The 24,182-nt window shown below is 45.7% G+C and overlaps 1 protein-coding gene and 2 non-coding genes across 3 annotated transcripts in view; all 3 read left to right on the top strand.

The window, feature by feature from the left end:
* LOC147270537 (uncharacterized) overlaps positions 1 to 24,182 on the top strand; it is a 137,252-nt gene that overhangs the window by 98,637 nt on the left and 14,433 nt on the right. The window lies entirely within an intron of this gene.
* On the top strand, positions 2,356 to 2,437 carry trnal-aag (transfer RNA leucine (anticodon AAG)). Its single transcript has one exon. It is a non-coding gene; the product is annotated as a tRNA-Leu (tRNA).
* Positions 6,270 to 6,341, top strand: trnaa-cgc (transfer RNA alanine (anticodon CGC)). Its single transcript has one exon. It is a non-coding gene; the product is annotated as a tRNA-Ala (tRNA).

The following is a 24,182-nucleotide window of genomic DNA, read 5'->3' as shown; positions in this document are numbered from 1 at the left end:
TCTCCTTTGAGTGTTTCCCTCTGGGAGAGTTCTCTCTCTGTAACTTGTGTGTGTGTTTGCTCGTATCCTGTTTCTCCTTGACAGCACTTTAGTGTTTTTACCACTGGTGTCTCATCTGTGGTTCACCTTTTATTTGACTTCTTTGTCAAAGATGAAGGTGTTTGTGGTCATTCATCAATCATGTGATGGCTCATGTGACTGTGAGTCTGATGGAGAGCTTGTAGCGTCTCTCACTCTGATCACTTCAGGCTATTGAAGCTACTCTGATGTAGCCTGACTAGCTCAGTCGGTAGAGCATGAGACTCTTAAACTCAGGGTCGTGGGTTCAAGCCCCATGTTGGGCGTTCATCTTGAACATCCCTGCTTGTCCTCTCACTTTCTGCAGCTGTGATTGGGAATTGTAAGAAAAATCACTGAATGAACAACACAAACACAGACTGTGTCTGAAGTTCCACACCTGCACCCGACTCAGAATGAAAAACCAGTTTGGAATCAATTGTATCCACTGTCAATCCTGATTCTGGAGAAATTTCTTCATATGTATTGATGGACGCGAGCCAAGCAGAAATTTCCCACAATGCCATAGTGTTTGGTCAGTGTTGAGCAGGCGTCAGTCTGACAATGATGTCATATTATTGTGTCATCACCTGACCAGACCCAAAAGTAGGCTCAGGTATCAGTTTCTTCTCAATGCTAATGTCTGCTAGCTTAGTCTGCTACTTTGATGGCTCTGCCTGCTCAAAGGTCCAGACCCCTGGATGTGGTGGTTCCTACCTGAACGTAGATTCTGTCAGCTCATGTTGTTAAATCAACTCACCAGGAACACCAGTAGATTTCAATGGACTGACAATGAGTCTCATTGAATGGGTGTCTCGTCCAACGAGAAACACTCAGTCTCAGGTTGAAGCTCATCAATGAGGTCTTGTGGATCAGTGGCTTGCATGAATGAATGAGTTGGAAGACTTCTTGGAAATTAAAGAGGATTTAATACAATTAAGAAAACCCTTAAGACAGAGTGATAATTCCAGCAGAGTAATTAAGGCCCATATTGAGTAGCAGGTATGAATTAGCCTGGATTTATCTGAGCTTCAAGTAGACGTCAAAGAGGCAGGTGGAAAGGTGTGTAGGATGAACGATGGTGACCTCCAACCAAATGAAGAGGACTGAGTGGAGGCTGACCAGCTCTACGGAGTCAGGCGGAGTTTGGCAGCGAGACAGGAGTCCAGGCCTGAATCGGTGTGTGGCAGCACAGACAGCTGTGAGCTGTCATGCCTAATTGGCAATTGCACAGCCAACCACCGGAGGCGCCCTCACTCATAAGAGGGGCGATTCCCTCCCTGCCCCATCTCTCTCTCTCTCTCTCTCTCTCGCTGCTCCTGACGGGTGACGTCATTTCCGCGCCGGATGTTTTGCTTCGGACAGGTAACGCGGCTTGTCTGCTCACCTGCTGCTCTTGGCTCACGTAGCACTGAGCTAATGATTGTGTATTGTGCTGCAGAGCGGCCGATTTGGTAATGAGAGTCCTGCCAAGTGAAATCACTGACATGAATGGATGACTTCAGTCACATGACCCAAACAGCGACCATCAGTCTCCCTCCAATCCTGTACTTGGGTAAACAACAAAAACAGAGTAAAAGTCTCTGGCAACATATTTGTTTCCTGTAGGGTTTCTTCATGTATGTGTGGTGTACCTGCTTTCCCAGAGGACTGCCATCTTTGTTCTGTGGGCTGACATGTTTTAGTGTCAGCACAGGTCATAGCGCTGAGACTGAACTCTCATTCTCCTCCAAGTAGTATTTCCACCTCACACTCCTGCAGATATTCAAGTGAACAGGGAACACAAATTTATGCTCAACTTCTCCTGTGTATTCATCCACAGTCACTAAACAACAACCAAACCAAACAAAAGGGGGTTTGCTAGCATGGCGATCAGCTGTAGTTCACCATCTTATCCAGGTCACATGACTCAGGAGTAGCGTGGCCGTCTGGCAACCAAAGGGTGGCTGGTTTGATCCTCACTTTCTCCAGTGACCATGTCAAAGTGTCCTTGAGTAAGAGACTGAACCCCTAAATACTTCTGATGAGTAGGTTGGCTCCTTGCATGGCAGCCTTCAGCATCAGTGTGTGAGTGTGTGAATGAGAGGACATTGTTCAGCTCCTCGAGTGCTGCTGAGGTAGAAAGGCTCTGTACAAACTGAGTCCTTTTACCATTTCTTTCCTGCTTCTAGCAGCGCTGTCGTCACTTCCTGTGACCGTGGGAGGAAAGGGGTCCCCCTTCAGAATAAGTTTGATATCATTATGTTACTTCCTCTTCAACATGCCTTTAGCAGACCAACTCAGAGAACAGCTCAGTGAGGTAGTGTGGCCGAGCGGTCTAAGGCGCTGGATTAAGGCTCCAGTCTCTGAGGAGGTGTGGGTTCAAATCCCACCACTGCCATCATGTCACTGGAGAGGTGTGGCAGGTCTCTCGCAGCCTTTCCTTTCACTTCCACAGGTATCTTCAAACCTGTGACCAAAAGAAGAAGTGGGTCCTGAAAACTCTCCAGCTGGTCCAGAACGCTGCTGCCTGACTAGAACTAGTAGAAGAGACCATGTCTCTCCTGTACTGGCTTCTCTGCATGGCTCCCTGTCACATTCAGAATAGAATTCTAAATTCTCCTTCTACCATCAAAGTCCTCAACAGTCAGGCTCCTTCATCCCTGACAGAGCTCCTAGTCCCCTATTATCCAGCTAGAACCCTTCGCTCCCAGGATGCAGGGTTACTGGTGGTTCCTAGAGTTCTAAAAGTAGAATGGAGCCAGAGCCTTCAGCTATCAGGCTCCCCTCCTGTGGAACCGTCTCCCAGTTTCAGTGCTCACAGTGGTCCTCAGTGAGCTCAGGGAGCTTGTGAGGATAACCAGACACATGAAAAACTAGAGGGAACATTGGCTGGAGCTCAGTGTCTCCTGATGTACATGGCAGGGCAGCTGCTGCTGATGTCATCAAAATGAGCCCTGGAATCACAAGGTTTGCTGTGACGAGAGGCAGTGACATCAAGACATGTTTGGAGCTGTTTATGGTTGATGGTTCTGTTCATGCCACTGTCACTAAAAAGAGTCAGCATTGCTGTGACAAACCTCAAAGGAAAAAAAGTCCATGGTGACAAGTGGAAAGACATTGATGAGGGACACCTGGATGCTTCTATTGGTGTTCTTCTTCTTCCTGGAGTGTTCAGATCCTGCAGTGAGGCCACTGATCGTCTCTGGGACGCATCGACAGGCAGAAATATTTTCCGGGCCACAAGGCCACTTCAGAACTTTCAACGAACATCAAGAGTCCTCAGATTTGACGACAGAGACACCGGAGCAAGAACTGACAAGCTTGCCCCCATTGGGGATGTCTGGGAAAGATGGGTGCAGCTCCTTGCACCAACATTCAACCCAGGGCCAGAGGTGAGAGTGGATGAACGTCTTGTCCCTTTCTGAGGAAAATGCCCCTTCCAGCAGTCCATGCCCAGTCACCAGGAAGGACGGCAGAGCAGAGTTTGTGTTCTGGCCTGTTCTGCTTTTCATTTAGTGTTTATATTAAAGTTCTGTTGCTGAAAAAAAGACTTTTATGCCAAACCCAAAGGTTCATTTTATCATTTTTTTAATTGAAATTGAGGGTTTACTGACTAAAAAAAGGTCCAGAGGCCCACAACAAAATATTCAAATCAATATTTCCATGGATAAGGAAGCCTACCAAGGAAACCAAGAGATGGAAACAACTTGGATGATAGAAAATTGTTTTTAGTGAATTTTACAGCTGATTGAAGATGTGGGTCAAAACTGATCGTTACCATAGAGATGGGAACAGAAAACTCAAATGGAAGCTCAAAAGGGGACTGAGCTCCAATGGTAGAGTGCTAGCTTAGCATGTGGGAGGTAGAGGGATCGATGCCCTCATTCTCCAGATTACTTCAGCTTGTTCTGTTGATCAGAGGAGCTGCTGGGTGATGAATGCTGATGTTTGTCCACTGGTGTGATAAAGTGTCCCCTGTTACTGAGATGTGGATGAACACCTGCTCAGGTCAAAGCTGCAATCAAACCAGGGACTCTGAACCTCCCACACAGTGAAGGAGTTTGTCCTGCAGGTTGATGGACGCTTATTAAGTTCTATCTTTGATCAAATATAAGAAATGTAAAATAATTCAACATTGATTGCATTTCCCTCCTTTCTTTGGTGCCCTCAGACTTTCTGAGAACTGTAGGAGGAACTGCCCACTATTCTGTGTTTCTTCTGCTCAGTGGAGGAAGGAACGAAGGACCGGAGCTCTAAGATTTTCAGTTCCTACATCAGTGAACAGACTTTCTGTGCTGCAAGGAACCAAAGCTACTAAGGAGGATTACAGAGTTTGGGAGTCAGTGACTTAATAGAGTCTAACAAAGGGTTGAACCTGAATGAGACAGTCACCCTTCAACATGGGGCCATGGCAGAGTGAACCAAGAACACTACAATGGGGGTGAGAGTGGAGCCATGATGGATTCACAGTTCATCACCTCCACCATCATGTGGACCACCTGATCACCTCTCCCTCAACCTCTAAATAACTCATTCCCTGACCGGGAATCAAACGCGGGCTGCGGCGGTGAAAGCGCCGAATCCTAGCCACTAGACCACCAGGGACCACACTGAGCTCTCCAACAACAGAGACTATAGACAATGACTCAAGAACACAGGACTCTGTTGTCTCAGCTTGAGATGCAGAGGGTCCACCAAGACCACCAGACACCTCAGCCTCCTAAAGACAGTCCACCCCAAGGATCCTGTCCCCCTCTGCTCCAACTCAGCCCTCCATTCATAACTGACTTTGTCTCAGTCTCTTCCCAATGCCAGTCACTGAAACACTGACAATGTGATGGGGGCTTCCTGTCTTTATTACATTTTCTTCAAAGGATCCCGTGTGTCTTCTTTCTCTCTGTCTGTACTGGAGTGTGGTACCAGGCCCAGCTTGAACGGGTGACTGTGTCTGAGTGGGTCGAGGCTGGGCTGCAGGTATTGGGAGGTTTGAACCCATCTGTGAGGCTCCAGGTGGAGCGATCACCTGTGAGGGTCCAGGGACAGCAGGAAGCTGCACAGATGGTAAAGACATGGAGGGGAGACAGGTGGTGCTGGAGCAGTGACAGGAAGTGTCTGGCATTTTGGTTCATCCTGTGAGATGACGTGAGGTTGTGGTTTTGCCTCCAGCCTCACCTCCTCATCAGTGTTCAAAAGGTTCAAAGGTGAAAAAATGGGATTCAACCAAACAGCTGGAATGAAGAGTTGGTAACACTTGCAGAGCTGCAGGGAGCTGGACAGGTCTCACCGTGGGGGGATTTGTCCCACAGATCCTGCTGAAGTGGCTCCTTCTCCTGAGACCTGCAATGCTGGCTGGACCTTTGGAAAAAGAACACAACAAATCTTCATAAACATTTACTTCAGCAGGAACACACAAGAAGGTGGGACTGGTTCCTTTTTCATGTTCACTATTTTGTCGTCTTGGTTCATGTTTTGGTTGTCAAAGTCAATTCTGAATATTTGTGGAAAGTTCGCCTGCCTTTACTTGTACCAATACTTTCTTTAGTAACAAATTAAAAAGCTCAAGCTAAACTTCAGTCAGGACAACCATTCTTTCTCATTCTTCGACCTCTGTTTTATGTCCATGACCATCCTGTCTGTCACCTTTGGTGATGGAGACATCAGTTGATGACATCAGCAACGGTCCTCAACCTAACTGCCTCTGCCAGAAGTGAGCTGTCATCTGTCTCAGGGGACACAGTCGGGTGGACCGGGGCGGATGAGGGCCTGCTGCTTCCTTGAAATATTTCTAAATATTTCAGTTGCAACTGTATAGTGATGGTGGCTCAGTTTAGAGCTGTCAATCAATGTTAATAACTGATCTTAGCATCTGGAGATTATTTTAGGAACACAAATACTTTTACTTCATTCTGAGGATGAGCAGATGTTCAATATAATTCTCATTTCCTGGTCAAAGACTCCTGCTAGTCAGAGAGGATCTGGGCTGGATTGGAAAGCTTCTGAGAGGAAAACCTTCACTCTGGACTGGACTGAGAACGGAGCAGCCTCAGCTTCCTGGAGCCTGACTTGCCTCTGTGGTCTAAGGCTGTGTGGGCTGACATCACAGTGAAACTACTGAGATCACAGAGCCTTTGAGATCACAGGCTGACTTCCTTTTTATCCCTAAAATGAAGAATAAAAATGTTGTGTCTGTGTTTGTGTTGCTGCATCAGTTAAACAGTGACTCTGACAGAGGGGGTGTAGCTCAGTGGTAGAGCGCATGCTTCGCATGTATGAGGCCCCGGGTTCAATCCCCGGCATCTCCAGCTGGTCCTTTGGAGCCTTCATCTTATCAGCTAAATTGATCCATAAATGTGACAACAGTTGATAACAAACTACCAGAAGAGAAACCAGTCTGTTGCATATCAAAGTATTTGTAGCTGGGTCAGTGTGACTGTGAGCCTTCATAGCCAGCATGAAGGAGCTGGTTTTATCTTTGCTGGGGAAATCCCACACACAGCTGCTCTCAGTTCCAAATGTGTGTGTCCTCACTCCTCCGTCCTCCTGCTGCCCTCAGAATACAGACACAATTCAACCTGGCAAGTTTGGAGCATAGAAGTGCTCCTGAAGAGATGTGTGTCAGCCCACAGCTGGCTGTTCTTACCTGGAACCTCAAGATGAAACTGCTTCCACAGATTGGAAATGAATCTGATGTTGACTTTTGGACAAATCACCTGTTCATCAGTTCATCATCACTTCCATCCATTTCTACTGCTTATCTTGTTATAGAAAGGAGTCTATCTGCTGTGTGACTGAGGCAGTTACTGTGAGCTGCTGCATGTCTCAGTGTGTGTGTGGGGGGGGGGGCTGTGTGTGACTGGTCGGCTGCCAAGGATTATTGATGAGATCAATCATGATCAGCTCTGAGATCACGGCACAGAAGAAGGAGACTTTTTGATTTTTGGGGGTTCAGTTTCTAAGTCAGACACATCATCACAATTTGAAGTTTTCCTCCAGTAAAAAACAAAACCAAACAAAAACATGATTTGACTTTTGATGTCTCCATTTTTTGGAAATTGTGAGTCCAACAAGCAGGAGGCCGTTTGAGCTTGGAAACTGTGAAGCATCACCAGTAACTGCTGGTTAATTTACAGGTGTTTCCTCCAAAAAGTTTAAAAATGAACTCAATGCTGAATCCCTCGTCGTCATCACTGAGCTGCAGAACTGGTCCATGCAGGAGGCTGAGCAGGTCTTCCTCTCTGGTCCAGTGTCTCAGCACAGGTCAGAGTAGAGAATTAAAACATGAACACAAATCTTTATCAGCTATTTACTGATATCAGTGACTACCTTCAAGTAAGAGTGTTAGTGAATGGACCCTTTTTAAAGTTTATGTTATAATGTGTGAAAAATGATGCTCACAAAAACACTATAAAAGTGTTTGTGCTAAAATGATTCCGTAGATTTTATTGCCATTTTAAGAGTTCAAGCGTATTTTGGTGACATTGTTTGATATCATGACTCTCAGTTCCTTTAGCAGGACCATCGTGACATGAAATCTTTCTCATCATCCCATATCGACCCTCAACCCCTCACACAGAACCAGGAGCCCTCAATTGAAGGAACCTTTAAAACTGAGAAGTTGGACAGAAAGCAGTATTTTGGTGGAACGAACCTTTAAAACTATAAATTAGAAAGTATTTTGGTGGAACGAACCTTTAAAACTATAAATTAGAAAGTATTTTGGTGGAACAAACCTTTAAAACTATAAATTAGAAAGTATTTTGTTGGGATTGGAATAAACCTTTTATACTATAGTTAGAAACTAAAGGACAGGAAGTAGTATTTTGGTGGAATAAACCTTTAATACTACAGTTAGAAAGTAGTATTTTGCTATCATCTAATTCGATAGGTGGCGCTGTCACCAAAAAACAAAAGTTCCAGAAGTGCATTTTATCATCCAATTCAGTAGGTGGTGCTGTGGGGTCCTGGAACTGCAGCTCTCTGGTGCTGCAGGATCTCCTCTTGGAAAGCCTCACAGTTCAGAGTCGTTCCAGAATCTAGGAGCAGAAACCAAAGTCTCCTACGACGAGGATGGGATTGGAACCCACGCCTGCAGAGCTCAATGGATCAGCAGTCCATCACCTTAACCACTCGGCCACCTCGTCTCCTGACCACCATGATGTGCTGCTTTCTCTGAGCCTTTGAAACAGCTGAACTCTTTGGAGCCCATTTGTCAGAAATGGACCCAGCAGGAGCCACTGAACACAACTCTGACATCATCAGGCTTCTTCCCAGCAGCTTGGTGCTCCAGAAGGAAGAATCCAGACCATCGCTACATCATCAGAGTGAACACCAGCTGATGTTGACCAGTTTAACAAGCCTTTGACTGCTAAATGACATCCAAGCTCAGATTCTCTTGTCCTGGTAGAACAAGTCAGTGTTGAAGAAGATGAGAGCACCAGTCTCTTTCATCCAATGCTGGAACAGCGTTAGACTGAAGGTCTGAAGGTCCCTGGTCTGGTCCAGGTTTCAACAGGGGACCAGCATCAGCCAGCATTTAAATGTGGACAGCAGTGGAGGTGAAGCCCACATCAAGGAAACAAGCCTCCTATCACTGTCCTGTGCTGAGTTTCTTTAAAAAAAAAGTGAGACAAACTCAAGAGTTTCTGTTTCCTGTGTTGGACTTTGGCTCAGAGAATCAGAGCCAATCAGAAGCTTGTTGGTCTTGGATGCTGGTGATCAGGAGCAATGAGGGGCTCAGTGTCTTGCTCAAGGACACTTCAACATGGTCACCAGCTGAAGTGAGAACTGAACCAGCAACTCTGCTAGACGGCCACTCTTCGTCCAGGCCGTGCCCCCCTAACCTGAATCATCATGATGTCATTATTTGTTGCTTTAATTCACCAAATGTGTGACGTGGTGAGTTTGTCAGGAGTTTAAAGACCAAAGTTGTGAACACACAGAGAAGTAAACCTGTCAAAGCTGCTTCACTTGATGAGTGAAACTGAGGAACTGATAGAAGAGCAACAAAGAAAATGGAGTCAGAAGGTCGTCTTCTTCACTGCTCAGTCACAACACTGACACACACACACACACACACACACACACACACACACACACACACAAATAGTTTGTCTTTGAGAGAGGCCAAAAAATATTTGACTGTGCTGACATGAACTTTCATTGTCTAATTTCAGTCTCCTACAAAAGTGTGTGAATGTGGTCGTTGTGGCCGAGTGGTGAAGGCGATGGACTAGAAATCCATTGGGGTCTCCCTGCTCAGGTTGGAGTCCTGCCAACAACGTTGAACTGTTGACAATTTAAATTTGACTCATTTTTCCTCCACACTGTCCTTCATCACAGCATTTAACATCAGGACTGCTCCCAGATCAGCTCCATGACCTCATCCCTGCACCAGAGTACCGCCCAAGTTCATCAAAAACGGCCAAGCATAAATATATAATATGTATATAATGTGAACACACCTGTACAGGTGCGTTAACGTGCTTAATAATAGAGAATGAGTGAAGGGTGTGTTCAGAGTGGAGTGCAGTACCACAGTCAGGCCAGCAGGTGGGGCTTTCGTTGGTGCTGTCTACCTAATTGCGGTATCTGTGCTCTGCCAGCAGAGGTCGTGCTTCACCACCAATCTTCTCGGGTGTCTGAGTGGTGCCGCCATGTTTAGGTCGTAGCAGGAGGACGTAGGTTGGTACTTGGCAGTTCGGACGTAGCGAAAGTCACGTTATGAATGGAGGGCTGAGTTGGAGCAGAGGGGGGCAGGATCCTGGGGGTGGACTGTCTTTAGGGGGCTGAGGTGTCTGGTGGTCTTGGTGGACCCTCTGCATCTCAAGCTGAGACCACAGAGTCCTGTGTTCTTGAGTCATTGTCTATAGTCTCTGTTGTTGGAGAGCTCAGTGTGGTCCCTGATGGTCTAGTGGCTAGGATTTGGCGCTCTCACCGCCGCAGCCTAGGTTCGATTCCCGGTCAAGGAATGAGTTATTTAGAGGTTGAGGGAGAGGTGATCAGGTGGTCCACATGATGGTGGAGGTGACGAACTGTGAATCCATCATGGCTCCACTCTCACCCTCATTGTAGTGTTCTTGGTTCACTCTGCCATGGCCCCATGTTGAAGGGTGACTGTCTCATTCAGGTCCAACCCTTTGTTAGACTCTATTAAGTCACTGACTCCCAAACTCTGTAATCCTCCTTAGTAGCTTTGGTTATTGATGATCTGCAATGGTTCGTGGGGGGTGGAGCCTATCCCAGCAGCCTTCAGGTGAGGGGCGGGGTTTATCCTGGACAGGTCACCAGTCCATGGCAGGGCCAACACATAGAGACAGATTGCTTATAAAAATGTTCATCCCCAGTTTGAAGTTAGAGACAGGATTTAAGTGTAGAAGGTTTTTGTGTCTTCAATTTAATTCAAAGCGTTGTAAACTGTTTCTAACAAACTCTACTGTTCAACAGTCAAAATGTTTTCTAACCAAGCTGAATGCTCTCATATACTTTTTAAAGTTGAGTTTCTTTCATGTCCTCCTGAGATCAAAGACAGAATTCTAGGTACAAATAAATAAACAATAAAAGCCCCCTGATGACATCATCATCAATTCTGACTTTGATCTGGAGGCTCTTGCTTCAAATAAAAAACGTTGTTCCATGGAAAGATTTGCATATAAACACACAAACAAACACAGACACAGACACAGACACACACACACACACACACACACACACACACACACACACCCTCCCAGTCACTAACCCATATTGTCACCACTTAAACACCACTGGAGTATTGAAAGAGATTCCACAAGATTATGTGCAATGACAAGATTATGTGCCTTTGAGTGCCTCTAAAATTCTCCTACCAGAGAAAAGTTTTCCATACTTTCACACACATTTTTTTAAGACTTTCCAGACCTGTGCCAGCACCCTGTACAGGTGCCTCCACCTCTGGAGCAGCCTGTCCTGAGTGGATCCAACAGTTTCCCATGGGTGACTCTGTCATGGTCTCTTTCCTCCTGCTGTCTCCAATTCTCAGAGCGCTTCTACTGGTTTCTCCCCATCGTCCCTGTTGCTAGGCAGAGCACTGGTGAGGACTGAGGCCAGTGATGTCATCACCTCCAGCTGAGACCTGCCAGGTGGTCCTGCTTCATTCAACTCTGCTGCCTCTGCCACTGCCCTGACTGGTGAGGCTGACAGCAGGTTCTCTCTCATCTAAACTCTCTGTTTACAATGGAGGCTGAAATCCTTGTGATTGGTGGTTCAATCATCAGGTCTGTTGAACTCCCAGGTGCCATCACCTGCTGTCTTCCTGGTGCCAAATTTGTGGACATTATTGAACGTCTCCAGGACTCATCGATCTCCACCCCTCCTGCAGGTTCTCCCTGTCTCTGTGGTGGTTCTCTCTGGTACTCCAGCTTCCTCCCACAGTCCAAAGACATCAAGAGGGTAGTGGTTACCTGGACACTCTAAATGACTGTGAGTGTGAATGGTTGTCTGTCTGTGTGTGTTGGTCCTGGGATGGACTGGCGACCCATCAAGGGTGAACCCCCTCCTCACCTGATGTCAGCTGTGATAGACTCCACCCCCACGAACCATTGCAGACAATCAGTATAGAAATGGAAACTTAGCTGCTATGTTGAATCACTAAAACCTTCTGAAGTCTACTTTTGCTTCAGTGGAAAAGTAGAATGTTATTAACTCTCCCAATGGTTTGAATTCTGATTTCCACCTCTTTTTAACAGATTCACATTTAAAAAAAAAACTACTTTCTTTTACCAGAGGACAGTTTTGATCCATCAACCTCTGGGTTCTGGTCCCAGCACGCTTCCTCTGCACCACCATTTATTAAATAGGCCTTGATTTAGTATTATTTATTTCTTCTTTTATTATTATTATTAATTATTTTATTGACTTCACCCTGATAACCAGGAGGTAACCTGGTAGTCAGAGCAGCGGTGCTCAGGTCTGTGGACTCAGAGGAGGATTATGTCTGGATCTTTTCTTTTGATGTCCTGCTGTCTGCTCTTGCTTTTGGAGCTTCCTTCAACAACTACCAGGCCTCCTGGGTACTGTAGGAAACATGGTCAAGTTCTTCTGACTTCTCCAGGAACGTCCTGCTCACATTGGTCTGTCTTCATTTTGACTCCTCCCACTGCCACAATGTCCAGCCTTTATACTCTTGGTGACTGGGGCCCTGGTTGCTGCAGGCCTCAACACCAGCCTGTGGTTGTGAGCAGGGCAGAACAGAACTGACAGTATCTCCCGTGCAGGACCTGGGTCAGCGCCTGGTGCCAGCTGGCCAACGTCCTGGAGTTCATTCAGCCTGGAGAACCAGATGCTGGTTCCTTCTTTTACCAGGCAGGAACGGGCAGCAGATCCAAGATCAGTAGGTGTGGATGAAAAAATGAAGAAAAAATAAAAACGAGAAAAAGCAGTTTGGTTTGGAGTGCATTCCTGCCTGATGTTCTTGATTGGTACAACTCTCCTTCAAGTGTGGGGAAAACAGCAAAAAGAATAAAACACTTGACATTGAGAGAACAAAGACTTCTAAGATCAAACACAAAACTCTGAGATCAAAGGTTGAAGTTCCCCAAGGTTCAGTTTTAGCTCAGACCCTCTTCAAGCTGGAACCAGCAGAGGAGCTCAGTAGAGACAACTGGACAGCAGCAGGACAGAACAGAGGCTCTCCACAATGGCAGGAGACAGGAAACAGGTTTGGACCATCTGGGCTTCTGTCCACTTTGATGTTTTTCAAACATTGAAGGAAATTGTAAAAATCAACATTGTGGGAAACGTTGGTTTGCCAGTGTGTTTACATCAGGATTTATATTTGAGAGTGTTTGCTCATCTGTTCCAGAAGCTTCTTCTAGAGTTGAGCCTGGATGAGTGGAGGGACCTTTTTGACCATCAGGACTGGTTTTTGATGGCCTGATGGTGCATCGGGGTCATCATGGTCCTCCACCATCTGCAGGGGTTCCAGGACTGTTGTGGTGTTTGTGGGAACTGCAGGGGGGAGCCCTCAGACCTGGAGAGGAAGTCCTGACACCAGCAGACCCCTCACCACCTGCAGCCTTTTTCCAGCTCCACCAAACCCACCATTCACTGCCTCCTCATCATCTGGGCATCAAAAGCAGCTCAGACCTGCTGCAGCTCAGAGACCTCAGCCATTTTTAGGATGTCTCCATGATTCTCCTTCACAGGATTTTCATTCAGAAACAAGAGAACTGTCAAAGACCACAACAGTTTTCAGCTTGCTGCTAAACAGTACTTCAACTACCATTCCACTGTGTAATGGCAGTGACTGATGTGTACTATATGCAGTACTAATCAAGTACAAGGCAAGGCAAGGCAAGGCAATTTTATTTGTAGAGCCCGTTTTCACCAACAGTTTGTCTCAAAGGGCTTCACATGGCATCATAACAACATCCTCTGCCCTTAGACCCTCACATCGACTGAGGAAAAACTCCATAGAAAACCCTACCCTACAGCCCTGACTGCTACTTTATCTCCAGTGATAGGAAGGATAAGAATGTTGAAATGGACCCAGCAGGAAGAGAATCTCAAGTCATGGCAACTTTACTGAGCAGCACTCTAAACCTGCTTTGTGAAACGGGCCCCTGGTCTCTTTTAAACGCCCGGGCTACAAATTGATCATTTACGGTACATGTAACATGTGTGTGTGCCTCTAATTTACATAAACTGTTAATACCAAGACAAATGCTACCTTCAATTAATCATTCATGTCATGGAACCCTTGGTCTCCATTACATTGGTCAACCAGAGAAGCTTCAACTGGTGACGCTCATTCAACCATGGTGAAGGTCAACTTCCATTATCTGCTGTGCTCCTGAACAGGGGAATAAGCTCAAATGGTAGAGTGCTCGCTTAGCATGTGAGAGGTAGAGGGATCAATGCCCTCATTCTCCAGAATACTTTAACTTGTTCTGTTGATCAGAGGAGCTGCTGGGTGATGAATGCTGATGTTTGTCCACTGCTGTGATAAAGTGTCCCCTGTTACTGAGATGTGGATGAACACCTGCTCAGGTCAAAGCTGCAATGAAGTCAAGTCATCACCCTGTAAAGCAACAAATAACAACAGTAACACTTTACAAGTAGAACAGGTCCAGTTCCACACTCCTTAAATGAATTTACACCCAACTATTCTTCATGAGCAAGCACATCCTAGCTTAGGCCCAACTTTTCTTGGCGCTCTCCCAGATGCTTGGGAGCTGCTGGGGGAGCGCTAGTTGGGCCTAAGCTAGGAGCTAAGCTAAGGTGGTCTGCACCAGCTAATGAGGGCTGGCTAGCTCTCGCAGCGTTGGTGCAGAGCCGCTGCAGGTCCAATTCAACATCGCTAAGCCTCACCTCCAACACAACAAGAAAACTACATTTAACACACTTATCAGTATCACTACAGGAGGCAGAGGAGGAACAAAACATGTGGCACTCTGAGCAGGAGAGAGGAGGACAAGAGGGAGAAGCCATCGTTAGCTTAGCGTGTTTACAAGGCAGAAAGACTGTTGCTACCAGAATGATGGTCTTTTAAACTTCAGCCAAATAAAGCAATTAGGTATTAATTTTTGGTGGGTAATTAGTCAACGAAATAAGGAATGAGCAGGGAGGATCACACTTTAGCGAGCACAATGAAGCAAGGCTCTGCGTTCAGCAACACAGAAAAAGGAGTTGAGGTCACAGGCTTCCTGCAACCAGAGTCAAAAATCCAGGACGGACGAAGGGGAGGACGACAAAGACAAAGACACAAGAAACAGAGATAATAACCTTAAACTACATAACAACCATAACACATATTGCCCACACACACACACACGCGCACACACACACACACATTTTGTGAAACAACTCAGGAGTCATCAGGTGTTTTACTCAGAGGGATTCATTCATGATAAATGAGCATGGAGGAGACCCAGTAATCATCAACACAAGCGTCACATGAGCAGGTCACCACCCACTTTTATTGATTGGTTCTTGTAAGAATCACTCCTAACGCCATCAGGATGTCATTTTTTGTCCTGCCCTGTCTCAACTGTTGGAGCACAGCTACAGCCTGAACTCTGCCACTACCTTATCCCTCCCTAACATCCTCATACAGACCCACTATCTGGACTAGCCTGACCCCCCCTGACCCTCATCAGTCACTCGTTGTGCCTCACACTGGAGGGAATAGGAGCGTCTGTGAGCTCTGACTGTTGGGATGCACATCCATGCGATGGAAGAGCTGTTTTAAACAGGGAATCATTTGACCTCTTGATCTGTGTGGGCAGGTACAGAGGGACGATTCCATGAACAATAATATTACAAAACAAATGGGTCTTTAGCGTCTTTCTAAAGGTGTCCACAGCGTCCTCATGTCCAGTGGGAGAGCGTTCCAGAGTCTAGAAGCTGCAACCTGGAAGGTTCCCTCTCCTTCAGTGAGGCTGAATCCCTGTGGTCAGGGAGGATAAGGGACCCCACAGGTGTCACTAAAGTGCTTTAGACTGCAAAGCACTCAGCTAATCAAGCTGGGATCAACTGCTGTGGTGATCAAGGTATCATCATATAGAACAAACAAAGAAAACAAAGTTGAGGAAAAGCACACAAAGAAAAAACTATGAACATGAACAGAGCATCTTCAACACCAGATGTCACACGGCTCAGTAGACCTCTGGTTTGACCCCTAGCAGGTCCAGTCTCCAGGGTGCCCCCATCATTCTGCTCTTCAGTCACAGGACATGCAGCAGAATCCCGTCGCTCCTCTGCAGAAGAACATGTGAGAGCGTCTGCTTGCTCTTCTCTGGCTGGACGTTGGGGAGAGTCTGTTTGCTCTTCTCTGGCTGGACGTAGGGGAGAGTCTGCTTGCTCTTCTCTGGCTGGACGTAGGGGAGAGTCTGTTTGCTCTTCTCTGGCTGGACGTAGGGGAGAGTCTGCTTGCTCTTCTCTGGCTGGACGCAGGGGAGAGTCTGCTTGCTCTTCTCTGGCTGGACGTAGGGGAGAGTCTGCTTGCTCATCTCTGACTGGACGTAGGGGAGAGTCTGCTTGCTCTTCTCTGGCTGGACGTAGGGGAGAGTCTGCTTGCTCTTCTCTGGCTGGACGTAGAGGAGAGTCTGTTTGCTCTTCTCTGGCTGGACGTAGGGGAGAGTCTGCTTGCTCTTCTCTGGCTGGACGTAGGGGAGAGTCTGCTTGCTCTTCTCTGGCTGGACGTAGGGGAGTGTCTGTTTGCTCTTCAGAAGTTTGCTGGACCTTCACTTGAAGGTCATGATTTTCCTCTTTCAAACAGCTTTTTAAATCATGAAGATTTCCCAGGATTTCCCACTGAGCACTGCTCCTTTTCTTCTTTTGTGTTCTCACTGCACATAGAAGACTCTGAACTTCACCGTTCAGACTGCCAGTCTTTGTGGGGTCCTGGTCCTTCCTTGATTCAAGGTGGGCCAACTCAGCAGTGAAGGTCTCTGTCTCCTGAGATGCAGTAGAAACTCGTCTCCTCAAACATCCATTTTCTGCCTCTCTCTCCTCACTCTGGGACCTCAGCTGTTCAAGAGTCGTCTTCTTCTCAGTGAGTTCTTCCCTCATTTTGTTCTTCTCTGCCTGGATGGAGTTGAGCTCACACTTGAGGTCACACTTCTCCTTGCAAACCATCTTCACCTCAAGCTGAAGATTGTGGACTTGTGTGTTCAGGTCTCTGATCTGAGTCTGGTTCTCCTCCCTCACAGATTCAAGGTTGCCCACCATGGCAGACATGTTCTCTACCAGCTGATATGCAATGATCTTCTCTTGTCCAAGACTAGAAACCTGTCCCCACAAATTCTGGTTTTCTGTCCATCTCTTGTCACACAGAGACTGAAGCTGATCAAGTGCACTTTTCTTCTCAGTCAGGTCTTCCTCAAGACATTTCATCTCCACCTGTTCACTCTCCCTCAGAGACTGAACCTGGGTCAGCTCTTTTCTGAGCTCATTGTTCTCTCCATCAACCTTCCTCCCCTCACACTGAAGACTGTGGACTGTTGCGTTCAGATCTTCTATCTGAGTCTGGTTCTTGTCCTGGACCGTTTGGAGGTTGGCCACCACAGCAGTGAGGTTCTGTAGCTCCTGGATTGCTCTTTTATTCTCACGTTCAAGAGTAGAAACTTGTTCCCTCAAATTCTGGTTTTCTGCCTGTGTGTTGTCACTCAGAGACTGAAGCTGCTCAAGGGCAGCTTTCTTCTCAGTCAGGTCCTCCTGCTCTGTCAGCCTGAGAGATGGAGGAGCAGGATCACATTGACCAGGATCATTCAGTGGATAAATACAGCTCCTACTGAGATCCACCAGATCTCTGAATGCTCCAACGATACAATCCAATGGAGTCATAGCCTTCTGTCCTGGGTTGATCTGAAGATCTTGAGCCAGACTAAATCTCCTGGAACTGTCAAGTCTTTAAAGACCAAAACTGCCCCAGAAATGAGGAGTCTGGATTCTTTTCTATAATGTGATGGCAATGACAGTCCTGCAGAGTGACATCACTGACATGACTGATGACTTCAGTCACATGACTGGATGACAGTGTAGATTCCAATGTAGAGGTTGGGGAAATAGTCTCTGAGAATCCAGCTTGAAGCCACGCCCTCTTTGTTCTTCAAAAACCCAAACAGCGACCATCAGTCTCCCTCCAATCCTGTACTTGGTTCAATGTTGCTGTTCCATTTTGCAGCAGTAGGTGTCGCTGTGATACCAGGTTCAGTTCAAGAGTCCCAACTCCAGCTCATGTTGGTGACCTCAGTACCAGGGTAAAATGGCGCTTCAGTGGATCATGTGATCAACTCATGTGTGTCCTCACTGCTCCACAGGTCTGTCAAATGTTCTGTAAAATAGTTGGACCCAGCAGAGCTGCTAGATTAGGAGTTGATGGAGTCGTTGCAGATACCAGGGTCCAAAGTCCAGCTTGAACCTGGTTTGTGCAGTTCTTTGTCAAGCTAGCAGCCATTCTTGTCACTGCCAAGCTAAAGTGACTTCTGTCAACAAAGGTCAACATACAAAAGGATATTTCTACTGGCAGTTCAAGATTTTGATCAAACTCCTTTTTCAGAGCTGGAACCTTCCTCTTGTGTCAGCTTTCTGTTCCCATCTCTATGGTAACGGTCAGTTTTGACCCACGTCTTCAATCAGCTGTCAAATAAACTAAAACAATTTTCTATCCTCCAAGTTGTTTCCATCTCTTGGTGACCTTGTTAGGCTTCCTTATCCATGGAAATATTGATTGATTGTGTGTGTTTAGATTCATGTGTGACACTTCTGTGTGTTCTCTGCAGAGATGTTTCCTGCAGTTGAAGCACAATCCATTTGTCCTGCTGTCCTGACTGCTTGGGCAGTCCTGACACCTCTTTCTTCTGGAACCAGATCCTGAGTGGGGTTGTGGCTGTGGCTGTTCTGGTTGGTGTTGAGGCAGGGCTGCTGAGGAGGACGCTGTTGCACTCTTGGTGGATGTGGGTCCACAACACAAATGCATTCTATGCAGACACATCAAGGATGGTCTTTGTTTGTTGTGTTGTTGTGCAGGTCGATGGGAGAACGAGGCTGATGAGAGTCCCTGAAGCTCCCATGACTGGGAGAGGAGCTGCTGGCAGTGTTGCTGACAGTGCACTTCTGACTTCAGGTTTGGCTCTGATTGTTGCTTTATCATCTTATTTTGATAACTGGTCCAGACAGACCCTCACTATTTGGTCATTCAGTGAAAAACATTTGTTGGTTTTATTTTGTTGAACTAGAGGTTCCTGACAAAGTCAAAAATCCTTGATACAATAAACAAATTGATGTGGTTCTTTGATGCATTTAAATCCTAAAACAGGTCCCACAGGAGGAAGGTTAAATCATGTGACCATCATCATAACAGCTGTTGACCTTGTTTAACTAGTTGGTGGTGCTAAATATCACCAGCTTGCTAACGTTAACTAGCTAATGTTGCTAGCTAGCTAATATTATTTTCAAACTTCAGGCCTAAATTTTGGATTGACTGTTAAAATTGTTCCCCTCACCTTTGTAACACCATGTTTTGTCTTGATGATGTCACTGTCACTGCCTTTCTGATTCTAAAATATAAATGCATCCAAGAATAAAAATTCAAACTGCCCCTCCATGGAAACATCATATTTAATATACTGCAATATTCTTTTCCAGTGTACTACACTATATTTTTGTTTTATCAGAGAGACTTTAATGTCCGTCTTTGATCTCTAAACTCTGACTCTGATGTCATTGGTGCTGACTGAATTCTACCCCCTGACAGACTGGGAAGGCTCATATTGGTGATGTCATCATAAATATATGAAGGTCTTGTTTCAGTGAATTGAAGTGAAATAACTTGTTATTTTGTTTGTTGTTGTCATGGTGATTCGTGGTATCAGGGCTCCATTGATGATGTCATTTTGTCATGGTTGTACACATGTGACACTCAAGGTGAACGTACTCACAGCTGATTGAGTATCAGGTTCAGAAAAGCTGATCTGACTTGGTCCAGAGTTTCCATCTCAGTGTCAACTCAGGAGTGACTGAGGAGAAGAGTTTCAGAACAGCCACAGTTGGGGGACTTCCATCCAGCAGCCATTTTCTATCCCTGTAAGGGAGTGAAGGGATCTGGAGCTGCTGGGTTCAGGTGGATCCAGAACACAAGATGGAGGTCAGTCAGGACCCCAGAAGGAGACCAGCATCTGGAAGGTGGCGATGCTTTAATCTGACACCGTTGTGTCAACAGTTCTGAAATCAGAACAAAAATAAACAGTAGTATTTCCACCTCACACTCCTGCATGTATTCAAGTGAACAGGAACACAGATTCATGCTCAACTTCTCCTGTGTGTTCATCCACAGTCACCAAACAACAACCAGACTGAAGACCTCCTTCATCTCCCGAGCCATTAAACTGTTAAACTCCTCACTGGAGGGGGGGAGGGCCAACAGAAGGACTGTTGGAGAGGGCTGAGCACCATTAGCTTGCCCCAATAACAACCGGACACTCGTGCAATATAAGAGACTGTACATTATTATTCTTATTCTTATTATTGTTATTATGATTATTATTATAACTATTATATTTTTATTATATTATATCATCATCACCATTATTATATGATATCATCATCATTATTAGTGTTATTAGTATTATTATTGTTATAATAACAATGAAGAACAATTAATATTATGATTATTCCTGTCACTATGCATATATACATAACCATCCAGGTACACACAGGCACGTGTATATATGCATATATATATCTATATATATATATATATATATATATATATATATATATATAGATATAGATAGATAGATAGATAGATAGATATATCTAGATATATCTATCTATCTATATATATCTATAGATATAGATATATCTATCTATCTATATATATCTATAGATATAGATATATCTATCTATATATATCTATAGATATAGATATATCTATCTATCTATATATATCTATAGATATAGATATATCTATCTATCTATCTATATCTATAGATATAGATATATCTATCTATCTATATATCTATCTATCTATCTATATATATATATATATATACATATATATATATAGTCTTTGTTTTCTCTTCTTTGCTATTTTTAGTCTAATCTATTGTAACAGTGCTGTGAATGTATGTTGAGGAGAGTGGAATTTCCCTCGCGGAACGTCCAAAAGGGATTAATAAAGTAGTCTGTCTGTCTGTCTGTCTGTCCAAACCAGACAAAAGGGGGTTTGCTAGCATGGCTGCTGAAGTAGAAAGGCTCTGTTTAAATTGAGTCCTTTTTCCATTTCTTTCCTGGCTTCTTCTAGCGGCGCTGTCGTCACTTCCTGTGACCGTGGAGGGAAGGGGTCCCCCTTCAGAATAAGTTTGAAATCATTGTTACTTCCTCTTCAACATGCCTTTAGCAGACCAACTCACTAAACAGCTCAGTGAGGTAGTGTGGCTGAGCGGTCTAAGGCGCTGGATTAAGGCTCCATTCTCTGAGGAGGTGTGGGCTCAAATCCCACCACTGCCATCATGTCCCAGGTCTCTGGAGAGGTGTGGCAGGTCTCTCCTCCCTGTGCTGGAGGTGTTGGCTGTTTTTGTCACTCAACAATGTGCAGTAACGCTGAGCTGCCTTCAAGCCAACAACATGGGCACAGTGTACCCAGAGCCACAGGCTCCTCCCAGTATATACAGCACTGCCAGTGACCTCTGCTTCAGTGTAACAGTGACTCTCCAAACTGAAGCTGATCCAGGACCAGCTCAGGAGGAGCCATGGAGCAGACAGGCTCTCTGATTTAATGCTGCTGTCTGTTGAGAGGAACATCCCAGTTGACTCAAACAAGGCTGCTGATGTCTTCAAACCCAGGACCAGAAGAAGAACCCTCCTCTGAGTCCACAGACCTGAGCACCGCTGCTCTGACTACCAGGTTACCTCCTGGTTATCAGGGTGAAGTCATGGTGAGGTGGTCAGTTGTTCCTTGGGTTTTATTCCAGAGGCCTGGGAGTTAAACACTGAAGTAAATCATTTTAATTCTTTACATGAAGTTTCCTGCTGTTTAGCTGGAAATGTAAGACAACTTCCTCCGTGCTGGTGCCCCATCACACACAACAGGTGCACTTGTCCTCTTTTCACCTCTGACCCTCAAACATTCCACCAGTGAACGTCCAGAAACTGAAGCATCAACAGTTCAGCAACAATGGATTCTTCAAATCACCTCTGAAATAAGAGATGAATCTTTACCTGCTGAGGCTTCAGAGCCAAATTGTGAACCTTAAACTCTCACATTCCTGTTCTTGTCTCAGTCCTGCTCTCCTAAATCAAGACCTGTTTAATAGATGGTAGAGCAGAGAGGAGCAGAGGAAGAGAGCTGGGCCAGAACCAGAGGCTGATGGATCAAAACTGTCCTCTGCTCAAAGAAAGGAGAAAAATAAACCTGGTTGTTTTGAAATGTGGATCTGTTAAAGAGGGGTGGAAATCCGAATTCAAACCATTGGGAGAGTTAATAACATTCTACTTTACCACTGAAGCAAAAGTAGACTTCAGAAGGTTTTAGTGATTCAACATAGCAGCTAAGTTTCCATTTCTATACTGATTGTCTGCAATGGTTCGTGGGGGTGGAGCCTATCACAGCTGACATCAGGTGAGGAGGGGGTTCACCTTTGATGGGTCGCCAGTCCATCCCAGGACCAACACACACAGACAGACAACCATTCACACTCACAGTCATTTAGAGTGTTCAGGTAACCACTACCCTCTTGATGTCTTTGGACTGTGGGAGGAAGCTGGAGTACCAGAGAGAACCCACACAGAGACAGGGAGAACCTGCAGGAGGGGTGGAGATCGATGAGTCCTGGAGACGTTCAATAATGTCCACAACTTTGGCACCAGGAAGACAGCAGGTGATGGCACCTGGGAGTTCCACAGACCATAATGATTGAACCACCTATCACAAGGATTTCAGCCTCCATTGTAAACAGAGAGTTTAGATGAGAGAGAACCTGCTGTCAGCCTCACCAGTCAGGGCAGTGGCAGAGGCAGCAGAGTTGAATGAAGCAGGACCACCTGGCAGGTCTCAGCTGGAGGTGATGACATCACTGGCCTCAGTCCTCACCAGTGCTCTGCCTAGCAACAGGGACGATGGGGAGAAACCAGTAGAAGCGCTCTGAGAGTTGGAGACAGCAGGAGGAGAGAGACCATGACAGAGTCACCCATGGGAAACTGTTGGATCCACTCAGGACCGGCTGGACAGACACAGATCAAAGACAGAATTGATGATGATGTCATCACGAGGCTTTGATAGTGTCTTTATTTGTACCTAGAATTCTGTCTTTGATGTCAGGAGGACATGAAAGAAACACAACTGAGGAAAGTAGAGGAGAACATTCAGCTTCATTCGAAACACTTGAACTGTTGAACAGTAGAATTTGTTTGAAACAGTTTACAACACTGAGTGACAGGATTGAAGAGGGAAGAGTTTTGTATTTTCAGTTTAATTCTAACTTTAAACTGGAGATTAACATTTTTAGTCGTTCATATTCTAACATACAGAGGAAGTCATGTCATTCCCTTTTTAAGAAAAGAAAAAACATGTGAAGCTCCTCCCCCCAGCTCCAGATGGACAGACAGACATGAGAGTGGCCAGGAAGCAAAGAAGTGTTGTGCTCCTCTCCAGTGCTCTGGTGTTGTTGTGTTCTTCTCAGCTCCATCATGAAGACCTGCTGGCACTGGGCGCTGGTGGAAGTTTGCAGCTCTCACTGGAAAGTCCTGAGGCTCCTCCCACTCTGAAGCAGGCAGTTGCTCCCAGCCAGCCCTCACTTTCACTCTCTGGTGTAGGAGTGAAGAACAAAATCAGAATCAAGAACCATCACTCTTTCATTGGGGCTCCTTTCTCCTTGTTCTGATCCAGAAATTCAACAGCTTCTATCATTGATTGACAGGAAATGTTGATGACACACTGGGATTTTTGTTCTCCTGCTGTCACTGTCAAGTGCCAGTTCAGATGTACTTGATGTTACAGAAAATCCAGCACGGTGGTGCAGTGGTCAGCACTGTCTCCTCACAGCAAGAAGGTTCCAGGTTCTAGTCCTGGCTCCATCACAGGATCTTTCTGTGGAGTCTCCGTGTTCTCCTGTTCCTGTGTGGGTTCTCTCTGGTACTCCAGCTTCCTCCCACAGTCCAAAGACATCAAGAGGGGATGAGGCTGATTGATACTCTAAATTGACTGTAGGTGTGACTGTGAGTGTGAATGGTTGTCTGTCTCTATGTGTTGGTCCTGTGATGGACTGATCACCTGTCCAGGGTGAACCCCGCCCCTCGACCAATGTCAGCTGTGATAGGCTCCACCCCCCACGAACCTTAACAAATAATCAGTGGAGAAATGGAAATTTAGCTGCTATGTTGAATCAGAAAAACCTTTTGAAGTCTACTTTTGCTTCAGTCAGAAAGTGGACTGTTGTTAACTCTCACAATGGTTGGTGATTGTGGAGGAAGACAAAATCCTTATGAACCTCTTTTTAACAGACACACATTTCTATAGATGCAGGTTCATTTTATTTTTCTTCTTTTAGCAGAGGATGGTTTTGATCCATCAACCTCTGGTTCTGGTCCCAGCTCTCTTCCTCTGCTCCTCTCTGCTCTACCATTGACTGAACAGTCCTTGATTTAGGAGAGCAGGATTGTGACAA

This window comes from Aulostomus chinensis, chromosome 1 (genome assembly GCF_037954235.1).
Source record: "Aulostomus chinensis isolate RoL2024-O1b breed Wild chromosome 1, RoL_Achi_v1.0, whole genome shotgun sequence".
NCBI classification, from domain to species: domain Eukaryota; kingdom Metazoa; phylum Chordata; class Actinopteri; order Syngnathiformes; family Aulostomidae; genus Aulostomus; species Aulostomus chinensis.
Note: the sequence above shows the minus strand (reverse complement) of the source record. Positions and strands in the feature narration are given on the sequence as shown.